This window comes from Pipistrellus hanaki, assembly GCF_964339955.1.
Source record: "Pipistrellus hanaki genome assembly, chromosome: 2".
NCBI classification, from domain to species: Eukaryota; Metazoa; Chordata; class Mammalia; order Chiroptera; family Vespertilionidae; genus Pipistrellus; species Pipistrellus hanaki.
The window spans coordinates 96609875-96628503 of record NC_140504.1 but is presented as its reverse complement, the minus strand read 5'-3'; the positions used below and the strand labels follow the sequence as shown (position 1 = coordinate 96628503).

The window sequence follows — 18629 nt, the reverse complement described above, 5'->3', positions numbered from 1 at the left end:
AAAAAAAAAAAAAAAAAAAAAAAAAAAAAAAAAAGTAGAAGAACATTATTCTCGGCGTGAATGGCTGCTCCTGGACCCCCAGCTCTCTTCCATTTCTCAGTCTCTCTCCAAATGGGTTCCAGGACAGGTGGGCACAGATCTAAAAGGTGGCACTGGGAATGGCTACAGCATCATCCCGCTTCCGTTAGCAGCTGGAGAGGAAAAGGGCTGGCCGAGAGGGTCTCATGGGGCGGGGCGGAGGAGGAGGGAATGCAAAACAGAGCCTCGCCCCAGGAACCCAAGCCACAGCAACGCCCCACCCTATAAATTCCGAGCTGCCACTTCCCTAAGGATTCCGGCTCCTGTCAGCCCCGGCCCCAGCTTTGGAGACTGGGCGCGCGGCTAGCGGTTCTCCAGGCGCTGCTGAGGGTGCGGAGCGGCCCCGGACCCGGGAGTCGGGCTCCCAGCGGAGCGGAGGCGGCGCGCGAATAACCGCACCAGCGCGACCAGCTCGCCACCCGATGTGCGCGCAGCGGCCCGGGCGCTGGTGAGTGGGTGCGGACTGCGGCCGGGCTTGGGGGCATTGGGGCGGAGGTGGCGAGTTTCTTGTTAGGTGTTCCAACTAAGGGCTGACTCGGGAGGGGAGGCTCCTCAGGACCACGCAGAGCGAGTACAGTTGGGGTCCGCGCCCGTCCCGGAGCCGGCGCCCTTCCCCAAATCAGGTGAGGGGCGCGTCTGGATTCGGAGGATACAATTTGAACTTGTTTGCTGCGTACCCCCCAAACGTCATTCCGATTTGACCAAACTCTTTCGAGTACAAGGGAGAAATCTGCAAAAAAAGGGATGAGACCAAGTAAACTCTCTTCAAAAGGCTTTAGCTAACTCCCGTCTCTTAACCCTGACCTGGATGGAAGTGGTCTGACTCCCCCCGGGGCGTCCATTTATTTTAAAGCTGTGCTACTTCTAGGGCGAAATTGCAAGGATCTCCACACTCCCCTCCGCTTCCCAGGAGATGCCCTTGCCCTGCTCATCTACCTTCAGCCTCCCAGCAAACCCTACCTACGGTCCTTGGCACAGGACGCCGCCCACCCTGTGGTAAACTCTCCCACCTTCAGGTTTCCTAAGGTGTCCTTTGATTCATCAAATTGGGGATGGAAGAAGCCCACGTGTCTCCACACCTTAATCCCCATGGCGTAGGCCAGTGCACAGTCCTGAGTAGGGCTTTTAGAAGCAGCTCTTGCTGGCTCCTTTCCTCCACTCTGCCTGCCTGTTCAGTGCCCCACTCTCCCAGTATCTTAACGGTCCAGCCGATCTCTCCATAGGGCCAGCCTGCTGAGGTGTTCAAAAGACCTCAGCAAATCTTTCCCAAACTGTCTCCTGCTACCCCTTTGTCTTTGGGCAGCTTTAAAGATCTGGCTATTGAATCCATCTGGGTCATCTTTACCAAATCTCGGTTTGCTATGAGTCATATACATCAAAACCCACTACCGGCTCTCAGAAGCACTCCCTCTGGGTGAAAGTCTGGGTGCTCTCTTTCCTCTGGGATCACTTTCAGGACTTAGCTACATTTATTTCTAGTGTCATTCCAGAAGGAGAAAGGAACAGTGAGGGAGGCAAGAAATCTGGCACCTTGCTGTTTCATGTTTATAATTTTGCAGAACAACTTGCACCTCCTCCTGAAGGTGCCTCATCCCCAACATGTCTCTCTTGGTGGTTATTACCTGAGGGTCTGGGCCCAAGGCATTTGCTCCCCTTAGCATAAGCTGTAGCCCCTTGTAATCTTCTCTAAAAAAGAACTGACAGGTCTCCGTAGTGTTTCCCTAGCTCTAAAGGCCCTATGGGTAATCCCTCCTCAGGTGCTCTGGATGCCACTCGCCTTTCTGGCAAACAGTACAGGGCAAGGGAGCCTGGAGCAGGGAAGAGACTCCCACTTAACTAGCTGGGTGCTACGGCACAGCTCTGAACCTCAAGTCTCTCCACTTAAGTTTCCCTCCACAAATAAAAGTCTTTGATTCCATTTGTTTCTTATTTATTATTTGAAAATAAGTCTAAAATAATTACCCTTTTAGCCCATGTTTGGCATTTTAAAAACTGTCAAAGTAACTTCCCTGATAAATGACCTGCTCTGGAAAAATCAGTAGGTCTTTCTTTGCTGGCGCTGTGTCCATCACACAACTTACGACTGGCAGTTCCTATAATCTGACCTGAGACCCTGGAGTGGCCCCAAGTCACTAGGTCTCAACATTTGCTAAAGGCAAGTGATTATTAGAGTTAAGTTTCTGTCTATTCTGTCTCTCCTTTCTTGTCTTACATCACTGGTCTTTGTGCCCATCATGAGGCCTTGATTTCTGGTTCAACTCTTCTTTGTCCTTGAAACGAATCAGCTACTCCATCATCCAACACAGATGAAAACTGGTTTTCTTCCATTGATTCCACTGGTGCCAAATAAGATTCAACTTCTTTATGAGTTAGAAAGTGTCTTTCAGTCATTGTTGCTTTGGCCATGCTCCCAATCCTGAGAGATCTGAATTTAAATATTTTCTGTCACTTTTGAGCCTGGTTTAGTGTTCAAAAAACAACAGAACTGTGGATTGCTCAGTTTTCTTATTGTGGCTGTTTTTCTAGTTTGAGGTAAGAATTGTATGAGTGTACATGATTTAGGGGTTTTATTCCTGCATATACTGTTATTATTACTAGGGCTAATTATTTGCCCCATGTTCATGGGAAAATAATAAAAGAATATATATTCTGCCTCTTACCAAAAGGCCAAGTAAAATACCATTTGAAACACATAGTTTAAATGCATGATGCATGTCTCCTACAGTTTTGTCTGTGTTGTCACAGTGTTCATTTCAAGCGGCTGCCTGAGAGTTGCTCTATTTTGCTTTCGAATTTGCTACAGGGACCAAGATCGAGTCCCATTACACTTACATGTTTGGGCTGCGCAGTGCAAGCTCCTGGCCTTTCTTCCCATGCTCATTTGTGTACCTAGTCCTTTTTCTATCCCTCATGACTTTGAATGCCAGAGTCTCCCATGTAGGTCAGCAAATTAAGAATTTTATTTAAATTTGAAGTAAATCCAAGAGTTGAGAGGATTAAAAAATTGTCTTGAAGACACACTGTGGCAATAAACAAATCAGAGCCAGAGTAACATTTGACAAAGTATTCAGGCCAGGTTAAGAATTCTTTCTCCCTTGTTCACTCTACAAATCAACTTTTAAACCCATCGCATTGGAAAGTGCTCATTCTTCTTCAGAATAAGCTTCTCTTTCAAATCGCCAAAAGTCATAAAGTTACATGATTCGTGTTTCCTCTTACTAGGTTCTTATTCAAAGTCTAATAAAACTTCCATAAGCAAAAGTAAATTTTATTTTATTTTCAGTCTAAATTTAGTTATTACTTTATATTTGCTATTTTATTCATGATATGAATTTATTCTACCAAAAGTCAACTCTTCAATGGCTTAATCTATAAAGCCAACTTAAATCAAGGAGTATTTAAAAGGATTTAAGGGCCGAAACCGGTTTGGCTCAGTGGGAGAGCATCGGTCTGAGGACTGAGAGGGCCCAGGTTCGATTCCGGTCAGGGGCATGTACGTTGGCTGCGGGCACATCCCTGGTAGGGGGTGTGCAAGAGGCAGCTGGTCGATGTTTCTCTCTCATCGACGTTTCTAGCTCTCTATCTCTCTCCCTTCCTCTCTGTAAAAAATCAACAAAATATATATTTAAAAAAAAAATAAAAAAGATAAGAGGATTTAAGGTAATATTGAACTAATGTGGCAAGTAAGTGCCATCATCCTACTAAAGCTCTAAAATATGTTTCAATCACACACACAAAAAAAAAAATCTGAAGAGCTATAAATTTGCCAGATGTGTTATTAGTTAGTGATTACTTTAATGGCAAAGTTGACAATTGGAAATAGAAAACAGTATATATTTAGAATAGTCACAGAAATGACAAGCGAATCTTGGTCTTAGGTAGGTCTGTGTAATTTTAAAGTTTTGCTCTTTGACTTTTATTTTCTTCATAGTAGATATCCATAGGGGAAAAATTTCCTTGTGTATGAAAACCAAATTGTCTTTCAAAATATTTCACTCACAGAGAATTCATTATATACTATAAACACTGTAGAACTGTTTATTTTACATTATTCCTATAGCTCAATTTCAAAGCTTTTTTTTTCTTTTGTTTGTTTGGTTTCTAAAATAGGTGCATCATCTAAATGTCTTAAGCAGAAATAAATGTCTAGAATCAGCCAGTTCTTGTTAGAAGTTCCTCCCTGTACCCAAGAACACTTTAAATTGTATTACTAGTCTCATGTTTAATTTTCTAACATTTACAAGCTTGGAAAATGGGTAAGAAATGCATATGCTTTGTTCTTCATAATCTCATTTTGCCTTCATATTTCAGGTCCCAATTCTAGATGTTTAAAAAATTTAAAATCACAGAATTAATAATCCTTTAGTTTGTGTCAATTCTCATGTGACTTCTTGTTCATATTATACATATAAACATTGCTTTTGTTCCTTCACCAGATGATGTGAAAATCTTATTTACATTAGTGTATTTAGTACTTTGAATGGTTAACCAGAGTAAGAGTATTAGAGAATTACATCTATGGTATACACTCTTAAAGGCAGTTTATGATTGCTAATTTGCTCTTTAAGCTTTCTTTAGATATTTCCCATGTTATATTAATCAAAGTCCTCTTTTCTGCCTTGGAAAATGAAGAATTTCACCTATGAAGTACATCAATTATAGTATCAACAATAGAAGACACTTACAGAGAGAATACTGTGAATCTAGTGATATTAACCCCCCAAAGACACATCAAAGTAGAAAAATGATCTTTGTCCTAGAAAAATGTTGTTCAAGCTAAGTACATATTTAGATATGGGTTTCTTTAATCATCTCAGTACTGCTGGGGTAGGAAGCCATTTAAAAACAACTCTTCTTATGTCCACCTATCAGACCAGGTGGAATGCTTCATGTGGTCACATTGCTTGATTCCGTCACTTCCAAGATAACCACAACAGCCTTCCCTTCCCCGTGGGATTATGGCTCCTTTGACAGTATGGGCCACGTGTTACATGTGGGCCAAATATCCTTGTACTCTATTACTAAGTGCTCCACAGTTACTTGCTTACTCTTCGTTGTTTCTTTATTTTCTGCTAAAGCTACAGAAAATGTTAAATACTTTTTTAGATCCCTGTATTTTAGAAGAAAAATGTTAGAAACCATTTTTCTAATCTAATTTAAGTACATTATCCTGCTATAATACAATGACTTAAAATTGATGATGTAGTCTTACTAATTGGGGAATTAAGTATTAATCCCATTCTTTAGTCTTAAGATGTAATGGCAAGGAGCAAGTAGAGGATAGAATAAGAAAAAGAGAAATGAAGAATAAAACATTGACATGGTTCTAAAGATGTTAGGGATCAAGTAAAGCAAGTATATTACAATCACTTTGGGAGCGTTTTAAATTGAATACATGTTGTCTACATGTTCCTTTCTGCCACTTCCCCTTCTTTCTCTTCGAGAAGCACTGTGTTACAGTTTAGAGAGCAACCATCCACAATTATCTCAGATGTCAAGGTCCACAGACTAGCATCATGGATATCACTAAGAGCTTGTTAAAGATACAGAATCTCAGACCCCACCTGGACTCATTGAATAAAAATATGCATTTTAACAAGATCCCCAAGTAATTCAAATGCACATTAAAGTTAGAGAAGCACAACAACAACCTGTGACTTGTTCAACTAGAGGTTATTTTCTTGTGTTTTTTTTTAAATAAACATTTTAAAGAAAGTCATTTGCACGTATAATGTGCCAAATACAGTGTTCAGTCTTTAAACATTTTTAATTTAATCTTCACAACATCTTTATGAAATATCCACTGCTTTATCTTCACTTTGTACATCAGCATTCTGAGTAATAAAAAGATAAGTAGCTCACCCAAGTGCAGTAACTGGGAGATTGAATATTTAAACACAGGGATTCAGATTGCTGTGCTCTTAGGTTCCACCCTCACTGTATATTCTACACTCAGCTGCCTCCTTTTTAAGCCAACTAATTATTTGAGAATTTATTTAAACTTATTATATGAATCTGTTTCCATCATGGGGAAAAAGAAGATCCATTTTATTTAAGTTGTAACATTTGCCTATCATCTTACATTTAAGTACAATAATGAAGTCTATAAATTTCTTCTTTAGTTGGGAAATAAATAGTAAAACTATGGCAGCCCATTTTAAAACTTAAGGTTTGATATCTCTATTTTTCCTCATAACTTAAGTTTACTGTTTTTTACCTTTTGTTGTTCTGATTATATGAAAAAAAGTTCTCTCTTGATTTGAACATGATATTCCTTATATACATAAACTGTTCATTCTAATTCAAATTATATATCATTCTTTCAACTTTCAATATAAACACTTATATACAAGCAATTGTTTACAAAACTTAGTTGAATATAGTTACTAACCAGTCAGTCTGCAAGCTAGTGCTAACTTATTTTAACCCAGTGACTCCACAAATGCTTCCGCCTCTGAACGCTTTCTCCCAGGCATGTCACTTCTCTGACAGCTGTCAGTGGGTCTGGCCCAATGGCTGTTGTTTTGATAGGGGATCATTGATGTTGCTCAAAAGACAGGTGAGTCTGGGTTCCTTGTGATCATAGTTGAGAGGAGGGATATGTCATCAGGATTGAGAAGATACAATTTTCTCAGTCATGAAAGGACATATTCTCAGGAGACAGAATTTTACCAGCTGCTTGGATCTGGAACTTTAGATGTACAGGCAGCACCAATGGTAAATCATCTAACTTGTAAGTTACTGGTTAAGTCAAAATCCAGGGAAGTAGTGTCCAAGGGACAGCCTGCACATAGCAGTCAGTTTTTCTTAGAGCTGACAAACTACACAGTGCAGTGATCCTCTCATGACCCCTTTTGAGTCCTGCTCATCTCACTAAGCCCAAATATTTGTGACTGTGGCTAAATATACTATACACTAGTTTGTGTGTGTTTTTTTAATAAATAAATGGAAAAAGTATCATTATCATTTCTTCCAGTAAACTTCATACATTTACAATTTTATCATTACGTATACTTTCTTCACATTTTGACCCAAATTATTCTAGTTATCCAATTCAATTGCATTGTACCAACTTCTGAATCTATGTGGTTTGCCCCTAGAACAAAAATATTCCATCACCCAACTTTAATAATCTAATTCTTTCCAATCAAATTACATCACTTCACATAAAAGATGTTATATTATGATGTTTCTCAGCCCTTAACTGTCACACAATTAATTGCTGCCACCTTATCAGGAATGAAAAAGAACCTGATATGACTGCTATGTAATGATTTCATGAATGTGTCCTGGCCTCTGATCTATTATGTCAGTGGTAGACAAACTGCAGCTCTCAAGCTGCATGCAGCTTTTGGCCCCTTGAGTTTTTATCAAAGGCCAGCTTAGGAGTACCCTAATTAAGTTAATAACAATGTACTTACCTATATAGTTTAAGTTTAAAAAAATGTAGCTCTCAAAAGAAATTTTAATCGTTGATATTTGGCTCTGTTGACTAATGAGTTTGCTGATCACTGTACTAAGTTAACAGAAGATATTTTTGAGAGAAACACAAGTCTATTTATATTTTTTAAATTCCCATTATGTTAAGCCAAATAATGGAACATTATGCTGTATAGCCATAATGTATTTATATAAATATATGTATTTAATATATAATATATTTTAAAATATTTAATAGCAAAGAAAGGTAATCATAAGTGAATAAAACACAAATACTGAGTGTGTTTTACATATTGCATATGTATTTGGTAGATTCTAGTCAAGGTTCCATTAAGATCTTACTTAGGTCTTTGGTGTTCTAATAAAAATAATTAGGTATATTGGCACTAATTTGTGAGTAAAATCACTTATAAGTTTTTCAAATGCCTATGTATTTGTAGAACAGAAAACAAAGACTAGGAAATATATATAACAAATATTAAAAGTTCTTGAAGGTTATTAAGATTAAGGCTACTAAGATCAAAGGTGACTTTTTTCTTTCCATTTTTTTTATGGGCTTTCAAAATTTCTAATAATGAACCTCTATTACTTTTTTTTTTTTTAAATATATTTTATTGATTTTATACAGAGAGGAAGGGAGAGAGATAGAGAGTTAGAAACATCGATGAGAGAGAGTCATCGATCAGCTGCCTCTTGCACACCCCCTACTGGGGATATGCCCGCAACCAAGGCACATGCCCTCGACCGGAATCGAACCCGGGACCCTTCAGTCCCCAAGCCGACGCTCTATCCATTGAGCCAAACCGGTCCCGGCTATTACTTTTATACTTCTTACTTTCTGTTTGCCTTAGAATTTCTGTTACTTTTCTTCTAACCCACTCTAGATTTTAAATCTTAGACAACCACTACGAATTCTCTAAAGAATAACACTGACAAATCTGACCCATCTCTAATTTTTCCCCCTAAGATACACTAGAACTTCACAAGATTCCACAGAATTCATGGTATGTTATAAGAGAAGTTCTTATGTGAAATTTCTTTTGCTATCAAAAAAACCCACAAAAAAATAGGGATAAAAATAGATCCTTCTAAATGCCAAAATTCTTCTGTACAACGCTTTAGTAATGTTGATATGTATTGTTTTAAAAAAAAGTAACCCAATCATAATCTTTCTTATTAACTTTTCAGCTTAAAAAAATTTTTATATAAAAAAATCAAAATCCATAATGAAAAGCATTGATAAATGCTTTTTTGGCTACATAAAAATATTTTAATGGCTATGTGGTAAAAAAATAAATAAAAATAAATAAATAAATAAAAATACCATAAACAAAATAGAAAGATAAACAGAAACTTGGGAAAGCAATTTGCCACACACTGCATGTAAAATTACATTTTTAAGAAATATATCATGAGCTCTTTAAAATAGGAAACAATGAACAACCAATTTGAAAAATGAGCAAAAGCCATAACTGGCAAACTTGTAAAAGAATAACTATATAAACCAAGAAAGCAAAAAGAATCACAGCCTTTTTTGTAACTAAGGAAATGCAAATCAAAGAAAATGCATACTTTTTACTTATCCAATAGAGAAAAAAAGTTTAAGATTTGATAAAAGACAGATTGTTGGTTTCATAAATTAGTATAATTTTTGTGGAAGACATTTTATAAATATCTTTGTAAAACTTAGAGTATACAAACAATTTGCTTCAATAATTATGTTTGAAACTTATTTTACTGATATATTCAAATAAATATAACAATGCATTTGTATAAATATCATTATTGAGGCAATTTTTTAAGCAGCTTAAAAGGGAAACTGAAAAGAAAAAAAAAATCAAACAAACCTTAAGTTCATTAATAGTGGACTGGTTAAATAAGTTATTATGTATCAGTGCAATAAATATAATATAGCACAGTACTCAAAATGAAGGAAGCAGTCCTGGCTTGTTTGCTTAATGGTTAGAGCATCAGTCTAAGGACTGAAAGGTCACAGGTTTGATTCCCTATCAAGTGCATGTACCTCAGTTTTAGGTTCCATTCCTGTCCCTGTTCAGGGTGAGTGTGGGAGGCAACCATTCAATGTACCTTTCTCACATCTCTCACTCTCTCCCACCCCTTTTCCCTCACTTCCACTCTCTCTCTAAAGATCAATGGGGGAAAAATCCTCAGGTGAGGAATAAAAATTAAAAACACACACGAATGAGGCAGGTTTATATACACTGATGTTGAAAATTCTGCTAGGCATATTATTAAGTTAAAAATAATAAAGCAAAGAGTAGAATAGTAAAATGTTAATAGGATGTGTAAATTTTTTTTAAATGTGGATATAAACATGTATATGCATGTAAATATATTTTCTAAAAGTCCTAAAAGGATACATAAGAAACTATTAGTAGGAAGTATCCCTGTGATGTGGATCCAGAGAGACAATTGGAGAGGGCTAGGAGACATGTTCTTTTAAAGTATACTCCTCTGTAACTTCACATTTATCTCACATGTTTATATTCTATGAACTATAAAAACAAAGATCTTTTAAAATATGTTTAAAATGATGGTATAAGCTTTGTATTAAAAATAAGTATTTATCAAAGTTTAACTAGACTCAAGTAAAATTCAAATATATAATATTTATTTTTAAATAGTTATATTTTTGGGGGAATTATGATAATTCATTTCTTATTTTTATTTAAATCTATTTTCTTACATTTCAATAATGCATGTGCATTCTTTGTATAAAACATTGAACCAATTTAAGTGCCACCATCCAGTGATAACCACATTTATATTTGGTGGTATATTTCTTATAGTTAGTAGTTATGTCTACAGAAATGATTTAGAATAAAACTACAATATTTTACATGAAAATATTCTACTTCTTATTCTCTAATATGTGTCTACTAGGGCTGGGGAGGATGTGGAGCAGAAGCAGAGGATGAGATCCCACAACAGGGTAGCCATTCAGTGCAGCCTGATTCTGTATAAGATGATGTCCTCAGTGGGGACCAGATGACTTCATTCCCTCCAAAATCACTCATAAAATGTAGTATTAATGTTTGCTCTGTAAATTAAAAAATAAAATCTGACCATATTTAGTGAATCTCACTAATTTTTTTTCCAGATCTGGTACCTCATAAATTGGTTTAAAATGGCTGGACCTTTTTCTGAGTAAGTCACTGAAGCCACCCCAGAAACTGCATCAAGGTAAATACCTAACATCTGTAGCACTGTATCTGTCAGGAGTTTTCTGTAATGCATCAACAGTAGAGGTAACACAGGAAGCCACACAAATCCCTGTCCAGTGATAGAAACAGAAGAAGCAGAAAAGAAGGAAATTCCAGTCGTACCATTCCAGTAGACAGCTTACGAACACATATATACTCAGAGGAGTTTAAATGCAACTGGTGTCAAAGTTACCAGGATATCCAGTTATAAATTGGTGTTAAACCATGTGAAAGATCTGCAGTCCCTTGTGACAGAGACTGCCCTCCCAGTGTGTGATGGCTCTCCATGTGGCACAACTCCGTGCTTTGGAAGAACCAGAGGAATGCTGTGCCCTCTCATTGCCACAAGATGGGAGAATTGTCCTTTGAGATGCCCCAGCATTGACTTCCAGAAGCACATCAACTTTAAAATTTGATCTGCTCACCTTCTGAAAAGCCACATGCATCAGTCTCATTCTTACAAAGGCCCCCTTACTCCATTAAGAAACAGGGAAAATTGCACTGTGAGGTTGGAGATAGAAGCTCCCTTTAATGCCCATGCTGGCTAAGGCCCTGGTATGCAGAAATCCCTGGAGTAATAGGGCATCACACTCAGAATCTTTGTTGGCTCAACTCCTGTCAAATGAGTTTCATACAAATAAAACTCCTAAGTTTACCCAGCTTGCAAATTTTTTTTTTCCTGATAAAAACTGAGCTCAAAGAGCAAGACCTCAACTTCCCAAATAACAGGAGCAATGCTCCCTAATCCCTCTAGGAGGAATGAAAAGAATAGCTTCCTCCTTCTGATTATATGTGATTGCACCTTATCAAAGTAGAAGGTAGCTAGGATAGGTGATGGGAAGGTTGACAAACTTCCTGGGACTTTATTATTTGCTGGATTGGCAAGTAGGAAATGCTTGCTGGAGGGCACTCCATGGTGGTGTTAGGAAACTATTTAGGACTGCTTTAATCTTGAGAGATAAAAATAGCAACATTCCACAGAGTTCTGTTGCTGAAATCTTTAGGGCTGTGTGTGTGTGTGTGTGTGTGTGTATGTGTGTTTAAACCTAGGAAGCTACACTGTGCATATTTTCAGCAAAAATCCAGCTCTGGAGAAAGTGTTTAAAATATATGTCCTAGTTAGGAAGACACTAAGACAAGAAGCTTTATTTTACCTCCTAAGAATACTTAATAGAAGGAGCTCTTGGTCCCTAACAGCCCATCTGCCTTGCTGTGAAAGAAGCAGGACAGTGATGCCTGGAAAGGAGGCTGGGACCAGCCACTCTTTTGCTTGTTGGAAGCCCTCAGTTTCTAACATTCACAATTACATTTTGCTTACAAATAGCAAAACATTGAAGAAAACATTGTAAAATGTAAAGCTTTTTTCAAAATTTTAAATTTGAGATGAACAGTCAAAACATACTTAATTCTCAGTTATTTTTTTTTATTTGTTAAAAAATTGATGCTGCCCCATATGGGTGGCTCAGTGGTTGAGCATCCACTTATGAGCCAGGAAGTCATGGTTCAATTCATGGTCAGGGCACATGCCTGGGTGGTAGCTTGGCCCCCAATAGGGGGCATGGGGAAAGTAGGCAATCAATGGTTCTCTCTCACCATTGATGTTTCTATTTCTATTTCCCTCTCCCTTTTTCTCTAAAATCAATAAAAACATTTTTTTTAAATGATGCTAGCCAAAACTGGTTTGGCTCAGTGGACAGAGTGCCAGCTTGCGGACTGAAGGATCCCAGGTTCAATTCTGGTCAAGGGCAAGTACCTTGGTTGCAGGCACATCCCCAGTGAGGGGTGTGCAGGAGGCAGCTGATCAATGTTTCTCTCTCATCAATGTTTCTCTCTATCCGTGTCTCTTCCTCTCTGTAAAAGGTCAATAAAATATATTAAAAAAAAAAAAAAGATGCTGTACCAATTCTGCCACTAACTAGCAATTTTACCTTTGGTTTCCTGTGAGTTCATCTCCAAAGCCCCCATCCCAGCCCATGGGCATTATATTGAAATACAATTTTATAGAACCAAAAGAATTTCGGTTTAAATCTACTTATGAAAATGGGGGAAACCTGATTGGGATAGTTAAAAGAATAAAGACCATATTTAGTGGCTTAACACCTATAGACCTGCACTGATCAATATGGTTGCTACTTGCCACATATGGCTATTTTAATTTAAATATAAATTATTTATAATTAAATGAAATTGAAACTTCAGTTCTGCAGTTGTATTAGCTACATTTCAAGTGCTCAGAAGGTGCATGTAGTCAGTGACTGCAGCAAACTTCTATTGGCAAAAAGATTGTATGCTTTCTTAAACTTATTTGAAATTTAAAATCATTTTTAAATTCCAATTTTCTGAGTAGTTGGTTATCTGGTATATGGTTCTCACAGGCACCCTTTTCTTTTTCCTGTTTAGTAGCTTATTAAAATACAGGAAATGAAGTCTTTCATGAAATGACACATAAGGATTTTTCAATATAAAATTTTCTTACAACCTAGTCAGTAACAATAGAACCGATGTGTATAGATGTACTAAGACAGTGTGTTCAAAACACTGTCACTTGTACAAAATCTGCTCAGCTTTGAACACCCTCCAAGAGTCCAAACTTCCTATACATTTGGCAGATGGAGCAACATTTTGAAAATATAGCCTAGATCAGCTCTAAAAATAGCTGATAAATTTCACAATTGCTATACAAAAATTATTTTTGAGAAGTACTTAAAATTGTGTTTTTGGTGTGGTTTTTGTTTGTTTGTTTGTTTTTGTTTGTTTGTTTGTTTGTTTTTTAAGTCAGGCTTATTAAAAAAAAAAAAAAAAAAAAAGGTCACCCTCTAGTAATAAAAAACTGTCCCATATGCCTGAACTTATTTTGAAAATATACAGCAATATGGCCCTAGCTGGGTAGCTCAGGTGATGAGACCATCATCCCAATACCCTAAGGCAGTGGGTTAGATTCCCAGTCAAAGCACATACAAGAAACAATAAATAAGTGCATAAATAAGTGGAACAACAAAGCAATATTTTTCCCTAGCTGGTTTGGCTCAGTAGATAGAGTGTCGGCCGGCAGACTGAAGGGTCCCAGGTTTGATTCCAGTCAAGGGTACATGCCCAGGTTGTGGGCTCAGTCCGAAGTAGGAGCATGCAGAAGGCAGCCAATCAATTATTATCTCATCACTGATGTTTCTCTATCTCTCCCTTCCTCTCTGAAATCAATAAATAAATATATATATATATATATTTTAAAAAACATACTGCAATACCATTTAAGAGAAAACATATGTAAATGTCTCAATTTACAGAACAAAAATTTCATCATGTGAACAAAATTCTTTCCAAGAAATGTCTGAAACAAACCATTCAGAGTAGAGCCATTCCTTGGGCAATGTTTTCTCCTAAGCATGACTGCTATCAGTCTAATGATACCTAGAACCATGTTAATATCATCTTGGAATTAACATACCTAGAATATCTAAGTACAGAGAGGACGACACTGAAGCCACAAAGGCAGAGGCTTGCCCAGAGCCATGCAGGCCATTCCAGGACTTCCAGCTCCAGGCCATGCTCCTTCCATTTCATCCTTTTGTGCTTCCAGGATATGATTCCAAACTGACAGCATCCAAGGAGCTTCAAAAAAATACTGCTGTCTGTGTTCTACTCCGATTCCTGATTTATTCATTCAGGAATGTGGCCTGGGCTCTGACACTTGGAAAATATTCCCAGGTGATTCTAATATATGGACGTGTTTGGGACTTGTCAAATGGAACTTATCAAATGGGAAAATTTCAGCCCTATAGGTTCCTGCCTTTTTTTAAAAAAAACAATAATTATAGTCATATTAGTGAATATAATTTTTGGCTAATAATCTATCTGTACAGCCTCTAATTTACTGATTCTAATTCACCATGGACTTTTAAAAATGCTCACTAAAACCTATTAAAACTGGATACAAAATAAAAATAAATCTCTGCTCAGTGAAAATCAGGTTCCTTCATCTGAATACACTTTGGTATAGTCTTAGTATCTTGTAAGCCTTTCAAATGCAGCCAATTATGGAAACAGTTTGGCAATTTCTTACAAACTTAAATAAATGCTTATTAACCAACCTCCTCTACTTTCTGGTATTTACCTAGGAAACATAAAAATATATGTTCACACAAAGACCTAAACATGAATATTTATAACAGCTTCTTTCATAATTACTGAAAACTGGAAACAATCCAAATGTGTACCCACAGGGAAATGAAAAAAGACACTGTGCTCCATGCACATGATAAAATGCCACTCATAAAAAAATAAAAAATAAAATAAAATGCCACTCGGCAATGAAAAGAGCAAACTAGGGCTATATCCAGTAACAGAAGCACACAGAATATGCTACATGCTGTGTGATTCCATTTATATGACAGTCTGAGAAATGCAATACTATTAGGACAGAAACCAATCAATAACTGCCAAGGACTGAGATTGAGAGGAGGAGATAAGGAGTATAAGGGATTTTGGAAGATGATGAAAATATTCTGTATATTGACTGTAATGGTTATTACACAGCTGATTACCATTTATCAAAACTCATCAAACTACTTTAAAAGGGTGAATTTTACTAGTGTGTGGGTATACACACAGACACACACACACACACATATCGTCTACACTAATAAAAGAGTAACATGCTAATTGCCATACTTTTGCAACGCCCACCAGCCAATCAGGAGTATGCAAATTAACCAACAAAGATGGTGGGTTAATTTGCATACACAGGCGCTGAGCAGCCATGGGCGTGCCACACCACCCCAGCCACTTCGGGTGGGAAGGCAGAAAGGTGGCTCCAACCAGAGCAAAGGCAGTGCTGGCAGCCAGGGGAAGGAAGGCCCATTCTTGCATAAATCTTCATGCATCAGTCCTCTAGTATATAATAAAAGGTTAATATGCAAATTGGCTGAATGGTGGAACCACTGGTCGTTATGATGCGCATTGACCACCAGGGGGCAGAAACTCACACAGGAGCTGCCCCCTGGTGGTTAGTGTGTTCCCCCTGTGGAGCTCAGGCAGAAGCTGGGCTCATGGCTAGAGAGTGCAGTGGCAGTGGCAGGAGCCTCTCCTGCCTCCTTCGCAGTGCTAATGATATCTGACTGTTGTCAATCAGACATCCCCTGAGGCTCCTGGACTGCAAGAGGGTGCAGGTCAGGCAGAGGGATACCCAACTCTCTTCCCCCAGTGCATGATAATTCATGCACTGGGCCTCTAATATATATATATATATATTTAAGTAAATCTGACTTTAGAAAAGTATATAAAATAGTTTTAACATTTTAAAGTTAGAGGTTACTGGTTTCTTAAAAATTGTAAAAAGAGGTATACAGTTATATTGAGTTAATATATGACTGTTGGCTTTTTTTACCTTTATCTCTGACCTTTCTGAGTAAGAAACACTAAAAAAGATTTAGGGTCATTTTCAAAGACCAATATTTCTTTCTTACTATTTATATTCTGTAATATATTTTTTTTTTATATATAATTACAGGAAGGTCTCCATTGTAGAGGCTAAAGTTGATTTATGTTTTTAAGGCAATTGGAAAGTAAAGCAAAATAAATCTTAGTCAACTTATTCTTTTTTTATGAAAATGTACAAGATATTAGAAGTCTCCATTTTTATTTCCAAATTATGTATATCACAATACTGGTAGTTTGTTCATTTTATTTTAATTGATATAATCACCCCATTATAGTATAGTCTTCAAGTTCTCAGTCACCATTTTCCACTAATAGGATCCTATTATTAAAATGTCAAACTCAATTACTTTCTAATCACTTATACCTACTAGTTTAATTACAACTGGCTTCTGGAATAATAGTTGTGTGTTTCACAAAGCAAAAAGTTAAAAACAAATTTGTCTTTGAGTCATTGAAGCATCAAAGATTTGAAGTAGCTATACAACCAGCTGTGACAAAGGTATATAAATATTCAACCAATGTTCTATTTGCACACTTAAAAGTACCCTTTATCAATAAAATCATAAATAATAGAATTTCAAACCCAATTTGTAAATATCAAATATGAGCCCTAGAGTCTTACCAATGAAAAAGAAAACAAAATAGACATTAGCAATTTGTGGAATGTTTTCAATAAACAAAATTATATCCTTTTGTAGAGTGTACCCCAAATAACATTATTCTATAGAAATATTGTTCCTAGGTTTCAATAATATGCTTAGCACATAACTAACTATGTAGGAGAGTAATTTAATTTATATTACTGTTAATATTTTCAACAATTAAAAGAGCTCAGAGAATTAGCCTCTAAATCCAAAGGGTCTGTTTTGTTGCAGAATGAGCTTTTGATTAGTACCAAAAGTGTTATCATATTCTCCCTTTAACTAGCTGGTAGTTCTCATAAAGACATTTAAGAAGATTGAACATATAAGAATAATTTTTTAAATTCCAGAAAGGTCTAGGATATTTTAGAAATCCTATATAATAAAGAGGTAATATGCAAATTACCATCACTCCAACACTCAAGATGGCCACCCCAATGTGGTAAAAAATGCCCCCCCCATGTGGACACTAGAAGGCCACCACCAGTTGACCGTAAGAGGAGGGCAGGTGTGGGTGATCAGGCCAGCAGGGGAGGACAGTTGGGGAGTACCCAGACCTGCAAGAGAGGGAAGTTGGGGGAGACCCAAGCCTGCACAGGAGGGCAGTTGGGGGCAACGAGGCTGGCAGGGGAGGGCAGTTAGGGGTGACCAGGCCTGCAGGGAGGGCAGTTGGGGGTGACCAGGCCTGCAAGGGAAGGCAATTGGGGGGGGGGGGGAGGAGGGACCAGGCTTTCAGGGAAGGGCAATTAGTGGCCATTGGGCCAGCAGGGGAGTGGTTAGGGGGTGATCAGGCTGGCAATCAGGCAAGCAGGCAGGCGAATGGTTGAGAGCCAGCAGTTCTGGATTGTGAAGGGGGTCCAAAATTGGAGATGGTGCAGGCTGGGCTGTGGGACATACAGCCGCCCCCCCCTCCCCCCCCCGCATGCATAAATTTCATGCACCAGGGCTCTAGTGTAATAATAATAATATAATGCATACCTGGCAGAAGGTAACCAGTTAACTGAAACTAGGTCTTTGGCACCTTTAAACAAATGATTAACTCACCCAGGGGCCCTACGACAGACAACAGGAATAATGTCATACCACAAGTCCAACATCCTGTCAGGAGCGGTCTCTCTCCTCCTCTCATCCAGGCAAAGCCAAAATACTTTTGCACACAGCAGGGGCCTCAGTAGAAAGCAAACAGCTGCTGTAGATAAAACCAGGCAGTAGGTCAAGGCTATCTCTTGACCTAGAGCCTGAGTCTTGGCTCCTTAGGGGTGCTCCCAGGTCAAAGAAGAAGAATGTGGGTGTTTTGCTGCCTCCTGCTCCCTCCAGTGGGGTCAGTGTATAGAGCAGAAGAAAACAACAACAAAAACTGAGTGTGTTCTTTAACAATGCAATGCAAGAAGCCCAACCTGCTTTGGCAGTGTTAAAACAATGTGAATTAGTCACTAATGATAACACTAATAGAATAGCCGTATTTTATTCAATTAAACCATTAATGAATGCTTGTCTTCATTTTACACAGCCCATGTTTATCTATATACAATAGTATACAGCAGGACATTAGAAATGGCCTTGTGGGAAGTTTTAGCCCACAATGCATCAGCTTGGTTTGGGGCAACTGAAGTAGTAGTAGGCTCTTCTTACATTTCTGCTAGGATTTCAAATTAATTAGATGGATAAATTAGACAGACAAAACATACCATCTGAGTTAAAGAAGGAGAAATGGAGTGTGTACCCGTTAAGTAAAAGAAAAGTTAGACTATGAATAAAACAATAAATTAAAAAAAATAGTCTAGCTTGCTTAAATAGGACAGATTTAATA

At 37.8% G+C, this 18629-nt stretch overlaps 1 protein-coding gene across 1 annotated transcript in view; it reads left to right on the top strand.

Moving 5' to 3' along the window:
• The first annotated feature begins 306 nt into the window (after window positions 1-306).
• Window positions 307-18629, top strand: part of AGTR1 (angiotensin II receptor type 1) — a 59028-nt gene continuing 40705 nt past the window's right edge. Inside the window, exons 1-2 of the mRNA XM_084875970.1 lie at window positions 307-526; window positions 10640-10722. The gene's annotated coding sequence lies outside the window, so the exon portion shown is untranslated. The remainder of the gene's footprint in view (window positions 527-10639; window positions 10723-18629) is intronic.